The following is a 22,198-nucleotide window of genomic DNA, read 5'->3' as shown; positions in this document are numbered from 1 at the left end:
ACAGGAGACTTTCAGGAAAACTCTTAACTAGAAAGAATGTATAGCACCCCAGCTTGACACACGGAAGATCCAATGTATTATTTGCATGTAATTGGCAGAAAATGACTGTGAAGTAATCTTCAAAGGATGAAGGGTAAAGCTTTTGTCACCAAGTGCTCCAAAACACACTTGACATTTTCGTTAGAAAAACTTAGCCATTTTGATCTGATTCTAATAGAATAAGGAGTTGGCTGGCAACATCCAAGGTATAGATTATGTTCTTCCAATTAAAAGCGTAACCAGCTTCTTTAGCTGCCATAAGACACTGCAAAGGTCAACCAGTTCTTCAGGCTCATGTAATCAATTTTTTTTGCCACACGTATAGCACCCATAGATGTCCAGCTGGATGAAGAGTCCTGGAGGACCCAAAAGCTTTGTAGTCCAATAAAAGTATTTCTCAGCCCTGACACTGAACTATGCTATCCCCAGATGTTGCCATAAGCATCTTCTCTATGCAGTTCAGACTATCTCACCATAATATAATAGTGAATCAGTCTTCTTAAGGTAACACAGATAAGACATTTCAAATTATGGCATGGTTTCTGTAACATGTTAGGCAGTAATTTGTGCTTTTAAACAGGAAAACTGCTCCCCTGAAGGCAAACTATTGCAACTATAAAAAATTAGGTGGCAATTCCTTGAGAAGTTCATTGTGATTTTAATTAGTAGATCAGGACATTACAGTTATGAGATATTTAGTGCACTAAAAAAAGATTACAACATACAGTTTACTGATTATTAAGCTCTAAACTGAACTATTTTCCTCCCCATCCCATGAAATGCTATTTGCACACTTAACAAAATTTAGCTATTAGCTACAAGTTCTACTTACCATGGATCAGTTCTACAAGTTCAGGTTTGGCAAAGCATTTAACCTAGTAAAAATATTTCCCAGATTCTCAGGAAAGAGCTGAGGTCTCAAAAAAAACACACATCATCATCATCATCATCATCATCATCATCATCATCATCATCATCACCACCATCATAATAATAAAGGATGATACCGTGTATGTGGATAATGTGACAAAACAAGTTTGGGCATGAAACCAAAAAAATTGTTAAGTGAAAAGTCAAGAATATTTCCTTTTCCAGTTACTCATCAAAGTCTGAATAGACAGAATACAGTTTAAAGATACTTTAACATAAGCCAGAAGTAAAACTGAAGTGAAAGCTATCTAAATTTGTGAGTTGTAATCTTAAGCACATCTAATATAAAGGAATGGACAGAATAATTATTTCTTTAAATATCTTCAGTAAAGAAACGGTTACCTTTTTTAATAGGCATATAAAAGGCATTTCCAATGGCTTTAGGCAAACAGCAACATGTGCTTTTAGAAAATCAAGATAGTATCTGAATAGAAGTATGTCTTTATGCTTAAGCCAATTTCCAAAAGGTAGCACAATACTGAGGTTGCGAATTCTTGTAAGGAAACAAAACCAGACAAGAATAATTTGCATAAGATTAAACCATGTTGATTTAGGAAAAAATGAAAACATTTGGAAATAACAGGAGAAAAGTGTTTAAGACCATTTCTATTATATTTTACAAACAGCTATTAATTGCAGCAAGAGTATACCCACTAAATCAACAGGATTTCTGTCAGTGTTATCTTAAGTCCCACAGTGTGTTAAGTCCTGGTGCGCTTAAGATCTGGGTACGGCTTGAACAGGTGAAGTTTCTAGTTCTCCTGCTTCTACTTATTTTGAATGTACAGCTTACTATTGTTATCATGAACGTGATAACATGAATGAGAATAACTACAACTTTAAAAGTGGGGTTCTATTAATGGCAGAATTATTCTACTCACAGAGAGCCTGAAGTGTCTACATTTTTGAAGTGAAGGTCCCCAGATACAGAAATATTTTTTTTTCTACATGCAAAACGTTATGAAGACATATGCATATATCAAGCCCTAAAGAACGGTTGACCAGTCCAATGTATTACAGGAAGTAGCCTATATTTATGAACTAGTACAGAAACTTGCAGATGGTCACAGCAGCCACAAAATTAAAAGATGCCTGCTTCAAGGGAGGAAAGTGATGACAAACATAGACAGCATCTTAAAAAGCAGAGATGTCACCTTGCCGACAAAGGTGCGCATAGTCAAAGCTATGATTTTTCCAGTAGTGATGTATGGAAGTGAGAGCTGGACTATAAAGAAGGCTGACCGCTGAAGAATTGATGCTTTTGAATTATGGTGCTGGAGGAGACTCTTGAGAGTCCCTTGGACTGCAAGGAGATCAAACGTATTCATTCTGAAGGAAATAAACCCTGAGTGCTCACTGGAAGGACAGATCCTGAAGCTGAGGCTCCAGTACTTTGGCCATCTCATGAGAAGAGAACTCTCTAGAAAAGACCCTGATGTTGGGAAAGAGTGAAGGCAAGAGGAGAAGGGGACGACAGAGGATGAGATGGTTGGACAGTGTCTGCGAAGCTACCAACATGAATTTGACCCAACTCCGGGAGGCAGTGGAAGACAGGAGGGCCTGTCGTGCTCTGGTCCATGGGGTCACGAAGAGTCAGACATGACTTACAACTAAATAACAACAGAAACTTGGTACATTATATAAATAAGAGACAAACACACAATCCAAAGTATGACAAGGGCAGCTGTTATATCCTTTTGACACATCATGTACAATGGAAAATATATTAAGATTTGTAAGTGTTTAGCCTGAACTTAAAATCCCAATTAACAATGGGTCATGACTTAGTATGCATTTGAAAAGAACACAAGGACTTGGAAATGGGGTGACCAATTGCATCATATGTCCCTTTCATAGTAGTCTGCCTGCTTTAATTGGGTCCAAATGTGTCTTTATCTGACTTTTCTAGTCCTTCAGGCCAAAACATAATACCAGCATGAGGCACAGTCTTCCTCTGACCTTTCTGTCTGCTGTTGATCCATGTTAAGTTATAAACAACTGCAACTAACTATACACACAGATGCATTTGTTCTTTCTTGTCTGAGCTCTTCAGTTGCTTGCTCTGTATTCAACCCCATTTCTTTCAATCAACATGGCCCCCTGAATGTACATTTGTTTCTTTCCTAGCACAACAACATCCTTCATCATCAGAGAGTCAAGTCGCTGTTTGGATGCCTGTCACCCAATTACCAAAGCAATCATGTTGAGATGCTAGGAGAAAGACCTAGAGAATAGCAAAGGCACCTTTATCCTTCACATTGCTCACCTGTGTCCCCTGGTTATGCTGGACTATAATCAAGTTCAGGAATTCATGCACATTAGATATGATGATAATAGCAAATCAGCATGTTGGATTTGTACAATTTCTGACACATTCTTCATACCCAGTTACTGCCAGATTCCACATACTCAAGGAATGGGCTACTGATGGCATTCTTACCAAATATATTTTTCACTGGTGGAACTGGAGCTTAGTATCTTCCCGCTCATATTTTTTTTCTGATAATACAAAAATGAGCACACTAACTATAGCATAAAATTTGGCAGGCTATAATATTTCGTCTCTTTACAGTACTTACAATGGCATAATATGGAAACAGTATTGTTGAAGAAGGCACTGTAACTCTTAAAAAGACATTTCTTTTTGAACAATAACATAGGATGGCCATGTTTCTTTTACAATGGCAATATGTTTTTATATATTTATATTAAAATATGTATTTAAAACATCTGGTGCTCATTTAATCAGATATACATTTCCCACCAAACAGTATTTTAACTAATTAGACAAACTGATGATAGAACTACCTACAGAGCACAAGAATACATATCGTTGTAGCATTCATCAAAGACATACATTTACAGATATTTTAAATCTTTTGCTTAATCCACATATTCATGGTTTGCAAAAAGCTAATAAAAATGTGTGCATCCTAGTGACATGTGTAGGCTCACCTGAAGGAGCATACTAAAGGTTACCCAGGATTTTCTTTCAGTCTCGTTGCCTTCTAAGGCATGTGTCATGCACGTAAATGAAAGAGCTTTGTCATTGGCTACTCCTGTGATCTGAAACTTCTTACCTAAGTAAGACAGCTACCAGAGGACATTCCTTCTTTTGAATGTCCATTCTATTCTAGGATTTGTGCAGAACTAATCAGATTTTATATGCAGGAACCAAAAGCAAGAAGGATCAGGAGCTGTGGAATTGACTGTCCACTCAGCATGTGGACAGCACATTCTGCAGGCACAAAAGTCAGTTGGTTCCAGTCTTCTCCACCAGAGTGAGATGAACTGTAATGCTGTTAAAATTAATACAATTTTGCATCTAGATATGAATTAGCATATGCAATTTTTTGCAAATCAGGAACCCTTTTTTTCTCCTCCTTTCTGGTGATCTGCATCCAACTTTCAACATGATGGACAACATTATGGAACAGAGTCCCCCCACCCACTGCAATCTGCTTCAAGATACTCTGCCTCAGATGTAGATATAGTGCGGCAGTTATAGGAATGGAAAGAGAGAGAGAGGGAGTCCTATTAAGTGAATGGAATCTGCTTGTCCCATGTTGGCTCCACTGGCGCTTGTTGCCGTGTGGAGCTCCTTTGCCCTTCCCATGGGATAACGTGAGACGCGTTATCCTCGGATTTACCTGAGGGGAAGGGGGAGCATCCTTAAAAGGATGCTCCCCCACGTCCCTAGCAGTGGCTGTGTGCAATGCTGCTAACATTTCTTGCTGTGTAGCAGCCATCGTTTCAGAAGAGAGCTTTGGGGGGGGGGTGCACCGGCACTCCCCAAGGTTGGAGGAAAAGGCTGTGGGATCACCCTTGATCCCTGGCTGAACCTGCTTGGTGAATATTATGTGTGTTTGTGTTTTTTTAAAAAAAACTTTAAAAAGAAAGGAGGAAAGAGAGAGGGGGGTTGAGAACAGGTGAAGAAATCCCAAGGGATTTCTTCTATATATGGATATTTATAAAAATAAAAATTAATTTAAAAAAAGAAAAGAAGTTTTAGGGTTAAGGGGGAGGACAAACCCCCACAGAGCTTTGCCCTGGATTAAGCAGTAGTTCGGGTCTTGAGTCCATACCCCCCTATGCATTCAAATAATTGTAGTGGTGTGTCTGTTTTGGATAAAGGGACTAAGGACAATCAGCTGTGGCGCTCATCAAGAGAGTCCAAGGCGTACAAACGGGCTAAACTGAAATCCATTGCTAACAATCTTTTGTCTTGTTTCACTGCCTTAGAGGCTAGTGTGCAAGAGGTGTCGGGAGTTGCAGATTCACCAAGGGAACACCAGTCAACGGAACAGATCAGCCAGGTTGAGGGCAGAGCAGAAAGCGCATGTTCACGTCCAGCACATAAGGGAGTCCAGAGCCAAGAAACGGTTGAAGACATCAGGTTGGACGGTGAAAGGCCTTCGACTAGCCAGGATGCAGCCACTGCTCCAGTGTCAGGTGAGCTTGCCGCTGCACTGGACACGGATTCAGCCATGTTAATTTGATAATGGGTGCTGGAAGCACAAGTGCAGGACCAGTTCAACATGGGTGTGCAGGGTGGGTCAGCATGTCATGTGTTTTTTAGTCCATCCTTTGGTGCCTGGCATGCCCCCTACCCCCCCCAAAAAAGAGTTTATACTTCTTGAATTTACTTTCAGAAGTAAACATTGGATTGATCTGGTCTTTCAGAATAAAGTAATCTTCTGGAAGTCATACTGAATCAATTGGATGAATGTTTTTACAATGAGAATCATTCAGAGATGACAGAATAACCACATTGCTTCAGATGATACTGTTTCAGCTCTTTTAGTAATTTAAACAGTTCTAAGGAAGGATTACCAAGAGAAAGAAGTCATTTTGCGAAACGTGCTGTTTTGTTTGCTTGTTTTGTTATGAATCTGTTTTCTGACTTTTACATTCAACAGAACAGTTCAATGATGAGTGATCACAAACATCCTATTGCTGACATACCTGAACACAATTAATGTTCACAGAAACAGAAGTACGATGGACAACAGTCACAACAGAAGTAGCAATAAATCAAACTCTTTGATGCATTCTCTGTTTATAACATTGTTTCAGCGAGACAAGAATGGAAGATTTCTTTCAGATGTGTGTGGTGCATGCAAATACAACTGCATGAACACTTTGGACACTTCAAGGTCACTATATGAAATGATGGATTTCATATGACCAATGCAATCATTTGCATACAAAATTAAAATCTGTACCTACAACAGGCAGTCTGCAATGTGTTATAGTACCTTAATTTAAAAAGACAATTGTATGTTCCTTTCTAAATTGAGAAGCATAGAAAATTTAACACAAACATGCTGATTACAAGGATTTTTCTTTTTAAACTTTATGTTAGATTTTCTTTCCCTTCACAAACCTGACTATCAAATAAGTGTGCTCTGTACGAGGAATCAGGGTGAAATCTATCAGCCACCGAGGGAACGTGTTACATAACGTGGAAAAACAAAGGGCAACATTTTCTTCTAAGATTCATATGGCAGATCCGGATATTTGGATACTTAGAGTTCCCCACAGATGGAGAATGGAATATCTGAGTCAAGATCAGCTATGCATATTTGAAAAACTTTCTGTCAGTTCTTTCTCTTGGTTTTTATAGAAAAAGATGGCTCCCTGGTTACTCCTCTCCTTGCTGACTGAAAATCTCTTCTCCAAGAATAACTATTACCATTTTGTCAGATTAGACAAGCTATCCCCTGAAAATAGAAATGTTTGGTCACATTACAATATTTTAATACAGTAGGGACTGGTCTAGCATTTGTGGGATTAGTGAGTATCATCATTAGAAACTGGAGGAGTGAGTTTTCTTAATACAGTAATTGAAAATGTTTAGACTCTTTCTTTCCTCTCACAATACAGCTAGGAACTGCAGTAGCTCTTACAATCGCAGTAGCTGCAGTTGTAACCATAGTGTTATGGTTAATGTGTTTAAACAGTGTTATGGTTAATGGATAAGAAAAGCTACATTTAAAATCCAAACTCAAGTTATAAAAATTCACTAGATAACAATGGAAATCTAATCAGCTCTTAATCTAACTCACCTGACCAGTATTGAAACTAATACTCCTGGATGTCACGCTCCTTGAAGTGAACATGGAATGCCAGTATGAAATAAATAACAGAAGTGGGCAATATGTTTTTTCTAATTATTCTTTGGAATTATAACCATTTTAAATCACTTCTAAGAGCCCCCTAAGGCTGCACTCATACTTACATGTAATATACGCACACTTACATGCAAAATTTTTTCAAAGGCCCACTTTCACATCCCGCTGCAGACTCTCTAGCTCCTCTTAAGGCCAAGGGACCTTTGGAACAAGATTCAATGTATGCTAAAAGATGCAGTTAGAAGGAAAATCACCAACCATAGCCTCTTCAAGTGTTATTTCTATGAATCCCACCTTGTAACTACCAAACACCAGATAATGTTATACAGAAACCCACATAATCTTACATTATCAGCATTCAGAAATGTTTCTAGTACTCATGACTGCAAAGACATATTGAACAAATGTATAGATGACATACTATGAGATCAGAAACTCAGGATATAAAACACTCACTGTGCATTTGAGTCTTTCTCAATGTTTAAACAGCAAAAGAATTTCAAGTAGATTTTTATAGTAGTGTGACATATCCCAGCTCTAATTCACACATAGTATCTCCCACATTCAAGAAACAGGTGTGTTGTGAATAATGTGTTCATCCAAATGAATTAAAATATTCTAATCAGCTGTAGTTCTACTGCTCACTTTTAGACTGCATGAAAAGTAGTATCGTCACCTCAGACAGAAGCAACATACTGCTGCTTTTTATTGTTCAGTTTCACGCACCATATTTCAGAAATTATATTCACAAATTGGAAAGAGTTCAGAGGGATAAAAAAAGATGGCAAAATACCTAGAAGACAAGCCAAGGCAATAAGCTGAGTATACTTAGCACAGATAGTGAATCATAGGCAGTGCACTCAATATTTTAAAATCTCTATGAAACAGAGTTGCCAGAGTCCTGGCAGAGTTCTGCTAATGAATCTGTTTCCTGGTTATCTACTAAACTTGCTTGACTCACAGTTATCCTACACTACATAAACCCACAAAGCATCACAACTGAATGAACTGTGCCAGAATAATTCACCTACTGATGCTGGGAGACAATACAAGAGCATTGTTATGTCAGTAGCAACTGAAACTCACTCACACTCACCATCATATACAACTCTCCCTTATATTTGCAATTTACTGATACAGCGTGAAGATAAAAGAGAGGGGCACCCACTAATGTGTGAATGACCTGTAGCATTACCCCAAACTACAGAGGCAGAATTCCAAATCTCAATACTAGCAAAAAGTAATAAAGCAAATATTTATCACATTTACTGAGAGCAGGAGAAGAGGAGAAAGAAATAATAGTGAGATTGTTGTAGCTAAGTTATACAGAAACAAAACAATTCTAAACCTATTTTAAACAGTCAAAATAATAAATTGGCAATAAAAAATGCAATCCAGGAACACTATGAATGCTCTACTGACTGTAGAGCCATGTTTTGGAATGCAAGAGACAAAATGTTAACCTATTTTTGGCAGGTGTATAGAGATGTTTACAATATCTATCTATCTATCTATCTATCTATCTATCTATCTATCTATCTATCTATCTATCTATCTATCTATCTATCTATCTATCTATCCATCTATCCATCTATCCATCTATCCATCTATCTATCTATCTATCTATCTATTTATACCCTGCACCATCTGGCAGCCAGGCCACTCTGGGCAGCTAACAATAACAAGACAAACAACACAATATTAAAACACAATAATAAAATAATACAAAAATTCAACAGATACAATAACTAGTAGGATAAATTAAAACAGATGGCTATAAAGATGGTGTGACAACCCCAGACCTACCGGAGTATGCCACACTATAATTAAGCTGCCACCAACCATTCCCTATAAGGAGTCACACAGACCAGGAATGGATTTTAACAAATAAAAGAACAAGGTTTATTTAAATAACAAACAGGGTAAATAAAAAGATCAAGTAAATAAGATACTGTAACGTGGCAAAGTCTCAATCATATACATATAACAGTTTGGTTCCCACAGAACCCTTTAAAGTAAAGCACAGACCCTGAACCTATCAGTTCTGGCTACCTATAAAGAAACCTGAACCTATCAGGTATGTACAAACTGACACACAGTTGTACTCAGTCTGACACACAGACTCCAACTCCAGCTTCAAATATATATACAGTACAGCTCCTCCCCCCTGATGTCCCGCCTTCCACTCCCCATAGGATGGAACTTTCCCTCCAAACCCATGACAGACAGGTACCATCAGTGCTGTATGTAACACCTCCCCTCTTTATAAGTTGTTTTGCAGGGGAAAAGCTAAAGTGCTTTTCTCCAAAAAAACAACCAGGATCAAAACACACAAAAACAGTTATACAATAACACAATCCCATACTTACACTCTAGGTTAAACATATCACTTATGCATTTAACATTAACATTTACAATACATTAAGTTACCTTTATTAATACAAACCAAGCATGTTTAATAAACAAGTACATTTAACTTTTGGTCATCAAAATATATACATAGTCCATGGTTTCTTCGCCGTCTTCATTCTTCGGGTCTTCTTGACAAGGCGTCAGCAACACAGTTCATTGACCCTCTGACCACCTTCACTTCAAAGTCATAATCTTGCAGGTTTAAAGCCCACCTCATAAGTTTACTATTATGGGTTTTCATTGTCTTTAACCACTGCAGTGGTGAGTGGTCAGTGCACAGAACAAAATGTCTTCCCCAGATGTAAGGTTTGGCCTTCTGAATCGCGTATACTATGGCCAGGCACTCCTTTTCCACGGTTGCCAAATGTCTCTCACCTTTCTGGAGTTTCCTACTCAGGTAGGACACTGGATGCTGGTCACCATTTTCCTCCTCCTGGCAAAGAACTGCTCCTACCCCGCTGTTAGACGCATCGGTGTATATGATGAACTCCCGGTCGAAGTCTGGAGCACGCAGCACTGGATAATGGATGAGCGCCTCCTTCAACCTCCGGAACGCCTCCTCACAGTCGCTGGTCCACGGGATGCGGTCATCAGCCTTCTTCCGCGTCAGATCGGTCAGCGGAGTCGCTATCTCGCTAAACCTCGGGATGAACTTTCTGTAGTAGCCCACCAACCCAAGAAATGATTTGACTTTTTTCTTGGTGTTGGGTCTGGGCCAATCACGAACGGCTTCTATTTTGGCCTCTAGGGGTTTGATTACTCCTCCCCCCACTATGTGACCCAAGTATTTTATTTCTGGGCTACCCAGCTGACACTTGCTTGCCTTTACTGTTAGCCCTGCTGCACTTAACCTCTGCAGCACTATCTCCAGGTGTTTCAGGTGATCTTCCCAGGTATTGCTGAAGATCCCTATATCGTCAATGTAGGCCACAGTAAAGTCACTGAGCCCTGCTAAGGTCTGGTCCATCAGCCTTTGGAATGTGGCTGGTGCATTTCTGAGACCAAAACTCAGGACTCTAAACTCATAGAGACCAAAAGGGCTGCAAAATGCGGTCTTTTCTTGATCCCTGGGATCAATCCTTAATTGCCAGTATCCCTTTACTAGGTCCAATGATGAAATGAACCGACAACCCCCTATGGTTTCAATCAGGTTGTCTAGCCTGGGCATCGGGTAGGCATCAGGTGTGGTTACGCGGTTTAATTTCCGGTAATCTACACAAAACCTAATGCTCCCATCAGGCTTGTCCACTAGGACTATCGGAGAGGACCAAGGACTAGAAGAGGGGACGATTATGTTCTCCCTAAGCATCTCGTCCAGCTCCTTCCGCACCTTGTCCCTATAGGGTCCCGTCACTCGGTATGGGGATACTGCTTGTGGGGTTGCATCCCCTGTATGGATCCGATGCATCACTCCCTTCACTATCCCCGGCTTATTTGAAAACACCTTTTGATATTTGGTGAGCAGCACTTTTAGTTCTTGCTGCTGGTCTTGGGTGAGTGCAGGACTGATCTTTACCTCATCTGGGTTGTATTTTACTTCCCCTCTACCCTCCCAGAAGGGTAATTCAGCTTCCTCACTCTCAGCTGCTTTTATTGCAAATAAAACCCTCTGTTCCCCTCTGTAGTAGGGTTTCAGGGCATTCACATGTACCACCCTTCGTGCTTGGTGTTCCTCCTGCTCTATAAGGTAGTTCAGATCCGACATCTTGGAAATGACCCTGTATGGTCCTGCCCATTTGAGCTGCAGTTTGTTCTCTTTGCAGGGCCTAAGCCAAAGCACTTCCTCCCCTGGGTTAAAGTGCCTCTCCCTGGCTTTCTGGTCATACCAAGTTTTCTGTCTGACCTTCTGAGCTTGCAGGTTTTCTGCTGCTAGCTCTAGGTTTCTCTTTAGGTCATTCATTAAAGAGTCTATATATGTCACAACGTCTTGTGGGTCATCCTGGGTGATCTGCTCCCAATTTTGTTTGATCAAATCAAGTGGCCCTTTCACCCTTCTCCCAAACAAAAGTTCAAACGGACTGAACCCGGTACTGGCTTGGGGCACTGATCGATAAGCAAACAAAAGGGATTGCAGCTTCTGGTCCCAATTGTTTGGATTCTCTGCCAAGTAAGCCCTAATCATGCGCATCAGAGTCCCATTGAACTTCTCCGTTAACCCATTACTTTCGGGGTGATAGGCAGTGGTTTCCTTGTGTTTAATTCCACAGATTTGCCATAACCGTTTCATGAGCTTGGATGTAAACGATGCGCCCAAATCTGTGATTATTTCTGAGGCAAATCCCATCCTGGACATATACCCCACCAAGGCATCTGCCACTGTGTTAGTTTCAATGTTAGTCAAGGGAATGGCTTCGGGGTACCTCGTGGCATGGTCCACAATGGTGAGAATGAACCTGTTCCCCCTCTTTGTGGCCTTGGGCAAAGGTCCCACAATATCCACTCCTATACATTTGAACGGGGTGTCAATCACAGGCAAAGGGCACAACTTCGCTTTTGTCCTGTCACGGTTATTCCCCTGCCTCTGACACACATCACATTGTTTACAGAACTCCTTGATCTGCTTCCCTATTTCAGGCCAGTAAAAATTTTGTGTGATTCTCCGCTGTGTTTTGTTCACCCCTAAGTGCGCAGCAAACATGTCAGAGTGCCCCCTTTGTAAGATCATGGGGCGATACTTTTCAGGTACCACTAGCTGACTTCTGATCCCATCTCCCCCTTTTGAGATATTCATCAGGGTCTCTCTATATAAAATTCCCTTTTTCTCACGAAATCTCGCTGTGGTTTCAGGTGTTAGCTGGGTGTCTGTCACCTGTTCAAAACACTTTTGGAGAGTGGCGTCTGCCTTTTGCTCTTGGCCAAATTTGCTGTCTGTGGTTAAGGTTTCCACCACAGCTTCGGAACTACCCTCATCTGCTTCCGCCTCGGGCCCTTCAGTACCCCCCTGAACTGTCCCCGTGGTGGCTTGTGAGCGTGTAATCACTAGCACCCGTTTCACATGTTCAGCCAGGTCATTTCCCACGAGCACGGCTGCTGGCAGAGTCGATGAAATTGCTAGCCGCCAAACTCCCCTCCAGCCTTGAAAGCTCACAGGTACCTCAGCTACTGGCAGTCAGATCACCTGTCCCTCAATCCCTGCCACCTTCAAGCTCTCATTTGGGATTATATACTTCCCAGGAATAATGTCTGGATGGCACAGGGTCACCTGGGAACAAGTATCCCTTAGCCCCCTATACTGATGGTCAAGTATTCCTACGTCCACCCCTGCGGTCTCAAACAACTGCGAATCTGTCCTCACTAGTAAGCAGCGCTTGACCTCCACAAGAGGACCATTTTCCCCAGCCTGATCAGCAGATGTAACTGTTCCAGATTGAGTAGCCCTGGTAACAGGCTCCCTCAATGGCAAGGAGCTTTGCTCTGTCTGGACACAGAACACAGCTTTTGGCTTGGTTCCACTCAAATCATGAGGCAAATTTCCCTTTAGCTGCTTTAATTTCTCACACTCTGAGATTAGATGGCCCTTTCCTTGACAGAAATAACATTTTCTGCTGTATTTTGAGTCTTTCTCATCTGGTTTTGGTTTTCCCTCCAAAATCTGAGGTCTTTGTGGTTTCATGTCTGAGGGCTTCCCTTCAACATGGGCCCCTCCCCCTTGCTGGTTTTTCCCTGGTCCCTGAGAGTACTTGCTGTAGGTTTCTTTGGGCTTACCTACAGATTTCCCCTCAGCACCTAAGGGCTTTCTTATTTGGTAAATAAAATCTGCGATCTCTGCTGCCTCTGTCACAGATTTCGGTTTCCTCTCCCTCACCTGGAACTTCAGTTCCCCATGCAGGACTGAATAAAACTGTTCCAGCGCTATCAGGTCTTTGAGCTGCTGGAAGGTCTCTGTCCCCTCCTGAGACAGCCATTTCTCTAGCAACCTCACCAGTTGGGCCCCCACTTGGGTAAAAGTCTGCTCTGGTTTTTTGGTGAGTGACCTGAATTTTTGCCTCAGCTGTTCAGCAGTTATCCCATGTCTGGCAAACACCAGTTTTTTAAACTCATCGAAGTCTTTCAACAGCTCCACTGGCATCTCTGCATAGACTTCTGCCAGGCTGCCACTGATTAAAGATCGCATAATGGTCATCTTCTCAGTTTCCCTAACTGAGAAGTCCACAAACGCTCTTTCCATGAGGGAAAAGAACACCTCAGGGCAATCTCCCTTGTTGTACACAGGGAATTTCTTCAGGTCAGTTTTAGACAATTGGCCCACCTCAGAATCCCTATTGTTATTATTGTTCTGGTTCATCATTTCCAATTTTCTTAACTCAAACGCCATCCTTTCTTTTTCCAGAGCAATTTTCTCTCTCTCTAATTCGAATTGTCTCTGTTTCTCCCTTTCCTCCATTCTTTCTCTCTCTAATCTTTCCTCCATTTCCCTCACCCTCAGTTCATGCTGTTGGGCTCGGAGCATTTTTCTGAGTTCTGGGTTCTGTTCTCCCGTGCTCTCATCCTGCACTGAGCCAAATTCCTCCTCAGAACCTTGGTCTACCTGTGGTTCCCTCACTTCACCCATTTCTGCCATTTGGCTTCGAGTCAAGGGCATAATCCCCCCCAGAACAGGCTGCCTTCAAAAGTCAAGCCTCAAAATAAAGCGACGACTTTTTCCCTTTTGCCTCAGAAACAGCTTTCTATAGATTGCTGCTGTTCCTTCAGCACTAACTTGCAACTGTTGCCAGGCAGAATCCACCCCCTCTGCTAGGCCTCCCAGCAGACAGGCTAGATCACTGTTACTTCACACAGCTTTGCCTCAGCCCTTTCCCGCCAAAACAGGTTGCCTCAGAGCTCCCTAATCTAGTCCCCAATCTGAGTGTGCACGTTCTTCCACTAGCGCACCTCCCCGTGAGGTAAGCCTAGAAGATTACCTACGCGCCCTCAGATTTTCTCTGACTAGACCCCCCTTGCTCTGGGCACACTTGCCAAGGCTTTGCTGGACCACTGGACAACTGGACCAGTCGTATCCCACCGCTGCCACCAATCAATGTGACAACCCCAGACCTACCGGAGTATGCCACACTATAATTAAGCTGCCACCAACCATTCCCTATAAGGAGTCACACAGACCAGGAATGGATTTTAACAAATAAAAGAACAAGGTTTATTTAAATAACAAACAGGGTAAATAAAAAGATCAAGTAAATAAGATACTGTAACGTGGCAAAGTCTCAATCATATACATATAACAGTTTGGTTCCCACAGAACCCTTTAAAGTAAAGCACAGACCCTGAACCTATCAGTTCTGGCTACCTATAAAGAAACCTGAACCTATCAGGTATGTACAAACTGACACACAGTTGTACTCAGTCTGACACACAGACTCCAACTCCAGCTTCAAATATATATACAGTACAGCTCCTCCCCCCTGATGTCCCGCCTTCCACTCCCCATAGGATGGAACTTTCCCTCCAAACCCATGACAGACAGGTACCATCAGTGCTGTATGTAACAGATGGTAGAAAGGATGATGAAAGGATGGCAAAGAGGATGACAAAAGGGAAGGGGGGATATCAACAACTTAATGCTCATGGAAAGCCTAATGCCAAAGGAAAGCCACGTTTTCAATGCTTGTTTAAACCCAACCAAAGAGGGTGCCAGGCATAACTCCATGGGCAGATTGTTCCACAGACGGAGGCAACTGTGGAGAAAGACCAGTTTCTTGTTCTTTCCATCCAGGCCTCCTTTGGGATCAAGGCCTTCAACCATCTGCCTGTGAAGATTGGATATTACGGACAGATCTGGCTGGGAACAGGTGGTCTGCTAGATATCAAGGTCCTAAACCAGTTAGAGCTTTGAATGTTATCATCATAACCTTGAAGTTGATGAGGAAATGAACTGGTAGCCAATGAAGGGCGGCCAGAATGAGGAAGATGTGCTAAAATTTCTTCACCCCGAAATTTGGTTATTAATCTGGCCACTGAATTCTAAACCAGTTGTAGTCTCTGCATCAAGCTCAAGGGTAGCCCCACATAGAAAGCACTGTAGTAGTCTATCCTTGAGATTACGAGTGCATGAATCAAAGTTGTGAGTGCCCAGGGACACAGCTGGGCAATCTTCTGAAGAAGGAAATGGGCTGCCCAGACCACAGGTGTCATCTGAATTTCTATGGTGAGATCCGGGTCCAGGCAGATGCCTAAGCTGTGAACCTCCTTCTTTGTGGGAAGAGTCACTCCCCCAAAGGAAAGGGAGTCTCCCAACCCACTGACACCAGAGCTGCCCACATGCAAGATTTCCGTCTTGTCTGGATTCAACCTCATCCATCCCAGAACAGTCCCCAAGCAGCGCTCAAGGGACAGAACAGCATCCATTGCAGTTGGAGAAAAGGAGAGGTAGCGCTGGGTGTTATCAGTGATGACACAGAGCTCCACAACTCCGGATGACTTCACCCAGCAGCCTCATATAGATATTAAATAGCACTGGCGAGATGATCGACCCCTGAGGAACCCCACAATTGAGGATCCACGGGGTGGAAGTCATCTCACCAAGCTGCACTCTCTGGGGATGGTCCTCCAAGAAGGAACAGAGCCATGCCAAAGCGAAGTCACCGATCCCCAGCTTGGAGAGCCGCCCCAGGAGGATACTTTGGTCAATGGTATCAAAGGCTGCTGAGATATCAAGGAGGACCAACAAGGACATCTTGCCCCTGTCGGCCTCCCTCAGGAGGTCATCCTACTGGGCAACCAATGCTGTTTCTGTACCATGCCATGGCCTGAAGCCCAACTGGAATGGATCAAGGCCATCAATTTCCTCCAAGTGTGCCTGGAGCTGATCAGCCACCACCCTCTTGACCACTTTTCTTAAGAAAGAAACATTGGCGATGGGCCTATAATTACCAATTTCATCTGCCGCCAAATTAGGTTTCTATTGAATGGGCCTAATGAGTGTCTCCTTGAGTGCAGGGGGAGCCATGCCCTCCTGGAGAGACCTATTAATTTTTGCAGTGGCCCATTCTGTTGTTACCGACTTGGCTGCATTGATGAGCCAAGCTGGTCAAGGGTCAAAGGAGAAGGAGGTGGCAAGACATCGCACAAGCACCCTGACCACCTCATTGGACATCACAGGTAATCTAATCATCTCTTAATCTAACTCACTTGACCAGTATTGAAACTAATAATCCTGGATGTCACGCTCCTTGAAGTGAACACAGAATACAAGTATGAAATAAATAGCAGAAGTGGGCAATATGTTTTTTCTAATTATTATTTGGAACTGAAAACATTGTAAAATAATACAGTGATACAATAAACAATAATTATAATCCTGAAAATGAATACTCCTAGAAAAATTCAGAATTTTTAAAAGCTGTCATTGTATATTCAATTATTAAAGTTAGCTTTAAACGATTCTGTCTTTATGATATTCCTAGATATACGGAGGGAAGGAGCCTGGCATATTTTTGTGTTGCCATTTATTACTGGATTTCAACCATTATTGTATCAGTATTTATGATTCCCAGTGTAGTAGTCAGAGTGAAGGACTATGATTTAGGCAGCCTAAATTTGAAGCCCCACTTGGCCATGGAAACTCATTGGGACAATTTTCAATCAAAGTGGTTGAAAGTGGTCCTAAACAAATTGCAAGTTATGGGCTTCTCTCCACAAGCAATACAGTGGGGTCTCGACTTACAAACTTAATCCGTATTGGAAGGCAGTTCTCAGGTCGAAAAGTTCTTAAGTCGAATCTGCATTTCCCATAGGAATGCATTGAAAACCATTTAATCCGTATCTGCTCTTTTCGTCCATAGAAACTAATGGGAAGCTGCTATTCCGCCTTCTGCCACTAGACGGGGATATTTTTTCTTTTTTTCTTTTAACCTAAGATGACTTAGCTTTTAAAAAAAGGGAAAAAAAGAATTCGTAACTCGAATCTAAGTTCGTAAGTCGAGTCCATATATTCCTATGAGAGCAGTTCGTAAGTCGAAACGTTTGTATGTCGAGCCATTCGTAAGTCGAGACCCCACTGTATTGAATATGCAATGGGATGAAGCGAAATCAGCCCTTAAACAGAGAATAATGGACATGGAAAGACAGGTAGCTCTTAGCAGATGCCCCAACTTTAGAGTGATAGACACGCACAAATATCGCTTGCGCCCCATGGCCTTTTTATCACAGCTTGAGACATATAAGTTTAGGAAAGCCTTTACTCTGGCTAGATGTGAGGCCTTTCCCTCAGAGGTGTTGGAAGGCAGATTTAAGAAGATCCCGAGGGAACAAAGACTCTGCCCTTGTGGATCTGGTGAGATAGAATCTATTGAGCTTTTTTGAGCATATGATGCCCAGATGTAACAGGCATAACAAGATTTGAGGGGAAAAAATATTACACCTCTATTAAAAGACATGACAAGCCAATCAGACTCGGACTACTGTAACCAATTGTTAATTGATCAAAATTGGACTACTACAGAACTTTTTGGGTGGCATGCCATAGTAGCCAAAATAGATAGCCAAACCCTTAGACATTGGTCTTTTATTGTTATATTTGTAGTTTTATTGCTTTTTGTTTATTTGATTTGGCTTTTTGCAGGATATGTCAGTACTTCAAGCTCTGCATTCAATTTTGTTTTCTGTATGGCTTGATGCTGTAATAATAAAGTATGTATGTCTGAATCAGGGATATTTAACAAATATGCTCATTAATTTTTATATTCGCCCCCATGTCTAGTTCTGACTTGATCGGACATAACAAAAAAAATGTCAATATTTAGCTAAACTTGCTGGGTTAAAAGGAATCTGAAATACTTACAGGAAGCTGTTGCTCTAAGCAAAGGACAGGGCCACTTTTAAAAGCACAAAAATGTCTGAAATCAAGTCTTTAAACTAGGGGTGCTATAATTGCCCAAATGACAGCTACAGAAAAGAATCTGGTAATCAGATCAATGTAATCTGTAATTTGCAACCATTACTGCCAGCCATATTTCTGCTGTAGTATTAAAGATGTAACATGTTAACGGAAAGTATACGAACAGCAATCTCTGTTATTCAGTAAATTATTGATTTCTAAAATAAGAGAGTAATTCTTCAGGCTTTTCTTCCCTAAAATTTAACTTCCCAAAATTACAGCTGATTTCCTTTCTCTCCCTTACTCCGAATAAGGAATTTTAGTTTATTCTTTTAATCAAACACCACAAGCTATCTACATTGTTTTTTCAGAATATCTACACACCGGCTCTCATAGGAGTAGTGCAGCTTACAAGAGAAACAGGTAATAATCATATGAAATCTCCCTTTCTCTCTCTTAATATAAATTTTTATATGTATAGGCACATGCGTATACACCAATTGAACCAATGGGCTCTAGAATTCCTAAAATGCTTAGGAAGTTAAAAACACTTTCGGTGGCATCTAAAAGAGAATAAGGCTGGGAAAGGTGGAAGGCAGCAAGAAAAGAGGAATATCAAATATGACATGGTCTGACTTCCTAAAAGAGACCACAGGCTTGAGTGAGACAGCTGAGGACAGGACATTTTGGAAAGCACTCATTCATAGGGTCTTCGTGAGTTGGGAGGCAATTTAACAGCACATATGAACAACAGAAAGAGAACATGGGATACTCAGTGCAGTAGACAGAGTGATGGACTAGGATTCGATGGCCTTGGTTTGAATCCTGCTCAACCGTGGAAACTCACTGGAGGAGTGAAACTGGAAAACCCACTCCTTAAATATCTCACTTACCTTTAAAGCCCTGTTGGGATCACTGTAAATGGCTTCTGACTTGTAGGCACATAAAATATATTCCATAAATATATAAAAGAGAACATAGAGGGAGGTCCACAGGCAGGGCACTTTTTCCTTGACCATCACCATCCTCAACTCTGGTGTGAGTGCAAAGCATGTGCCCCAAATGACCTTAAAATCTGGGCAATTTGATATGCAAGTACACATTACCTGAAATATCTGGGAAGTAGTTTCTTTAGCCCCTTAACAGCATGAACCGAGCTCAGAAACAGAAACTGATATTATTTTAATCAGGACAAAATAGATTCCCAGAAGGCAGCTCTGAATGTTGCAGCTGTCTTTTGTGTTATCTGCCACTTCTACGCTACTAACAAGGCCAGTTCCACATGCAATGCACTGAAATAAGTTAACAATAAGGTTACTAGAGTATGGATTATTGTTGTCAGGATAATTCTGCCAAAAAAAAGAGTTGGGGTATTCTCAAAATGAGCAGGCTGGGCAGCTCAGTGGCTAAGGTAGTACTTTCTACGTAGAAAACCCTGAAAAGTACTGTATTGCCATAAGTCAATTCTGACTTATGCTGACCCTTTTCATGGTTTTTTTCCAGGTAGAAAGTACTGAGATGTGGTACCTGTATTCTATTCCCTTTTTCGGGGGGGGGGGACCCTGAGACTGGGCAACTTAACAAGGCCACACAGGTTGCCTCTTCTGGAATGCAAACTGGGGAACAGAACTCCAAACACATCTGGCTCTGCAGCCAGATACCCAACCCACTGAGCTAGCCAACCAGTTAGCAGGCTGCTAATGTGCCCCCATAAGTTTTGTAAAAGTAAGAATATGGCTCCAAACACTGCAACTGAAAGCAGGACTGCCAGATGATATAAAATCTATGGACGGGGGGAGATCGCTGTCCAGTCTACCTAGCAGCAGCAAAATGGTCATCAGTGAGATCTATTCACACTGACAAAAAGCATCTATTAGTATATTTTAAAAAATCCTCATTTGAGTGGAAACATACTTCAGGTGAGAGGCTGTGTTAAAATATTCTTAATCAAGATTTTAAAAATTCTCCTCCTACATCTTTCAAAGACCAAAAAAGGCTACAGAAAACACTCAAAGAGAAACAGACCAATGGTTTTGCATGCTCTCCTCTGACATTCCCTTTGTCTCAACATTACACTGTAATTTCCTCTCAAAGGTACTCTTTATCACTAGAGATTAGAGACCCGTTCTGGTGCTGTTTGATTTGGCCTTTTCTCAAATAAACAAGTAAACTGCAGGACTGCAGAAGTCAACAATCAAGATCACGGAAACTGACAGCCTCCCAAGATAAAAATAAGCAGGTCACAGTCTGCTTTATATCATTTTCTTACAAATCCCGGGACATGGCTATAAGTACTCATTTACTGTATGTACCAAAACCTTGCAGAAAAGGAGTATGTCAAGCACCTTCAAAAAGAGAACAAAGTTAAACACATGAAAGCACCATATTATCTCCTGCCTCCCTACTAAACAGTCACTGAAAGGGAAAGAGAAATGCAGGATTCCACAGACGCGATGGGCAGCTTATGGGTGGTGGAAATGGATTTCTTGTTGACAGTAAATATTTCAAGATGACACAAAAGCAAATGTCAATTACGCCGCTGAATTTACATGAAGTGGAGATCTCTTGTACAGAGGAAATGGGAGTGGAAAGATGGATTACCCTCCAATCTCCCAACATTTGGCTTCTTACTGCAGCTTCCCCAGTGAGCTGTTCTTACCCTTCCAGAGTCCCTCTGAACTACTCATTAGAATTATTTTCTCTTTCTCAACTGAAAGGGTGACTACATGGTCAAATACGATGGAATCTGCTCTGCTTACAAAATGCCTAAATTCTATTTTTTTTATTGTATGCACAATGTACAAAGCTGCTTGGTCCAGCTTATTTCCTGCAAAACCAGTTTTTTTCTCTCTGCCTCTAGAAGACTAAAACTTTTTCATGATGGAAGGATTCGATCAGGCTTTCCCCCCTGAAAATGTTCTTACAAAGTCAGGAGGCTTGTCTGCAGTGACAGCATTCACTTCTCTCCACAAAGCTTCTTCTTTCACAAGCCAGTTCTTCGTTTTCAAAAACATCTTCCAAATACCAAATGCTAAGCATCATGCTTAAGTTTGCTGTGAAGCTGCTTCACATTTAAAGTTTCAAAAAACTTTCTAAAATAAAGGTACCTTGGAAAAGGTACTTCATAGTCTCAGAATACAAAACATCAAAAAAAGTCAGAACAGTAATTTTGCGAAACACATCAAATCAAGTCACAACAAAGCTGAATCTCTCCAATTCAGCTTTCCAATGGAGCACACCCTTCAGTGCAGCACAGTTCACTCTTGTGACACTGGTCTCACAAGCAACAAGAATCTCTCTCGTCACTTTGGATGGTATCCTAGGCAATGAATGCTGACTAAATGGCTCCCCTTACTTACAGATAAGAAGCGATAAGACTTTTGCCTGTCATCTTGCATGTCTAGCCATGTCTCTTCCTCATGTTTAGGTTGTTTCCTATGTGTTTGTCTCACAGGACTGACTGGAAAAAAGTGCAAGATCTGGCAACAATATACAATGAACTCACTACTAAAGGCCAGCCAAAATTCACAGACTCATAAAAACATAAGCTCCCCAAGCTTACGTATTTTATTTGTTTCTAAAACATATTCATCATGATGAAATAAAACAAAAAAAATCAAAATCCACAGGTGGGCAATGCGTTTATTAGACAATGGCAAATGCACAAAATACACAAACTCTAAAAATTCTCCATGAGACTAGAAGGCAAACAAATGGGTAGGGCAAACAGGCAAAACAGGCATGGAGCTCCAAATACTTGGCTAGCTGTTCAAAGCCATGGAGAACTGCAATCAAATTCAATTACAGATTGGAAAATGGAGATGAATCAGAAAGTCATGCAGGTATCACAACTCTGGGATAGCTCACTGGG

General features: G+C 41.4%; 1 protein-coding gene and 1 long non-coding RNA gene across 2 annotated transcripts in view; one reads left to right on the top strand and one right to left on the bottom strand.

Annotated features, from left to right (window-relative positions):
- COL23A1 (collagen type XXIII alpha 1 chain) overlaps window positions 1-22,198 on the bottom strand; it is a 412,306-nt gene that overhangs the window by 304,223 nt on the left and 85,885 nt on the right. The window lies entirely within an intron of this gene.
- Window positions 15,163-22,198, top strand: part of LOC140704134 (uncharacterized) — a 48,736-nt gene continuing 41,700 nt past the window's right edge. Inside the window, exon 1 of the long non-coding RNA XR_012083257.2 lies at window positions 15,163-22,198. This exon is cut by the window's right edge and continues 7,437 nt beyond it. This is a non-coding gene — a long non-coding RNA (uncharacterized LOC140704134).

Source organism: Pogona vitticeps, chromosome 2 (assembly GCF_051106095.1).
Source record: "Pogona vitticeps strain Pit_001003342236 chromosome 2, PviZW2.1, whole genome shotgun sequence".
Classification (NCBI taxonomy): Eukaryota; Metazoa; Chordata; class Lepidosauria; order Squamata; family Agamidae; genus Pogona; species Pogona vitticeps.
This window is presented reverse-complemented; position numbering and strand designations above follow the sequence as displayed.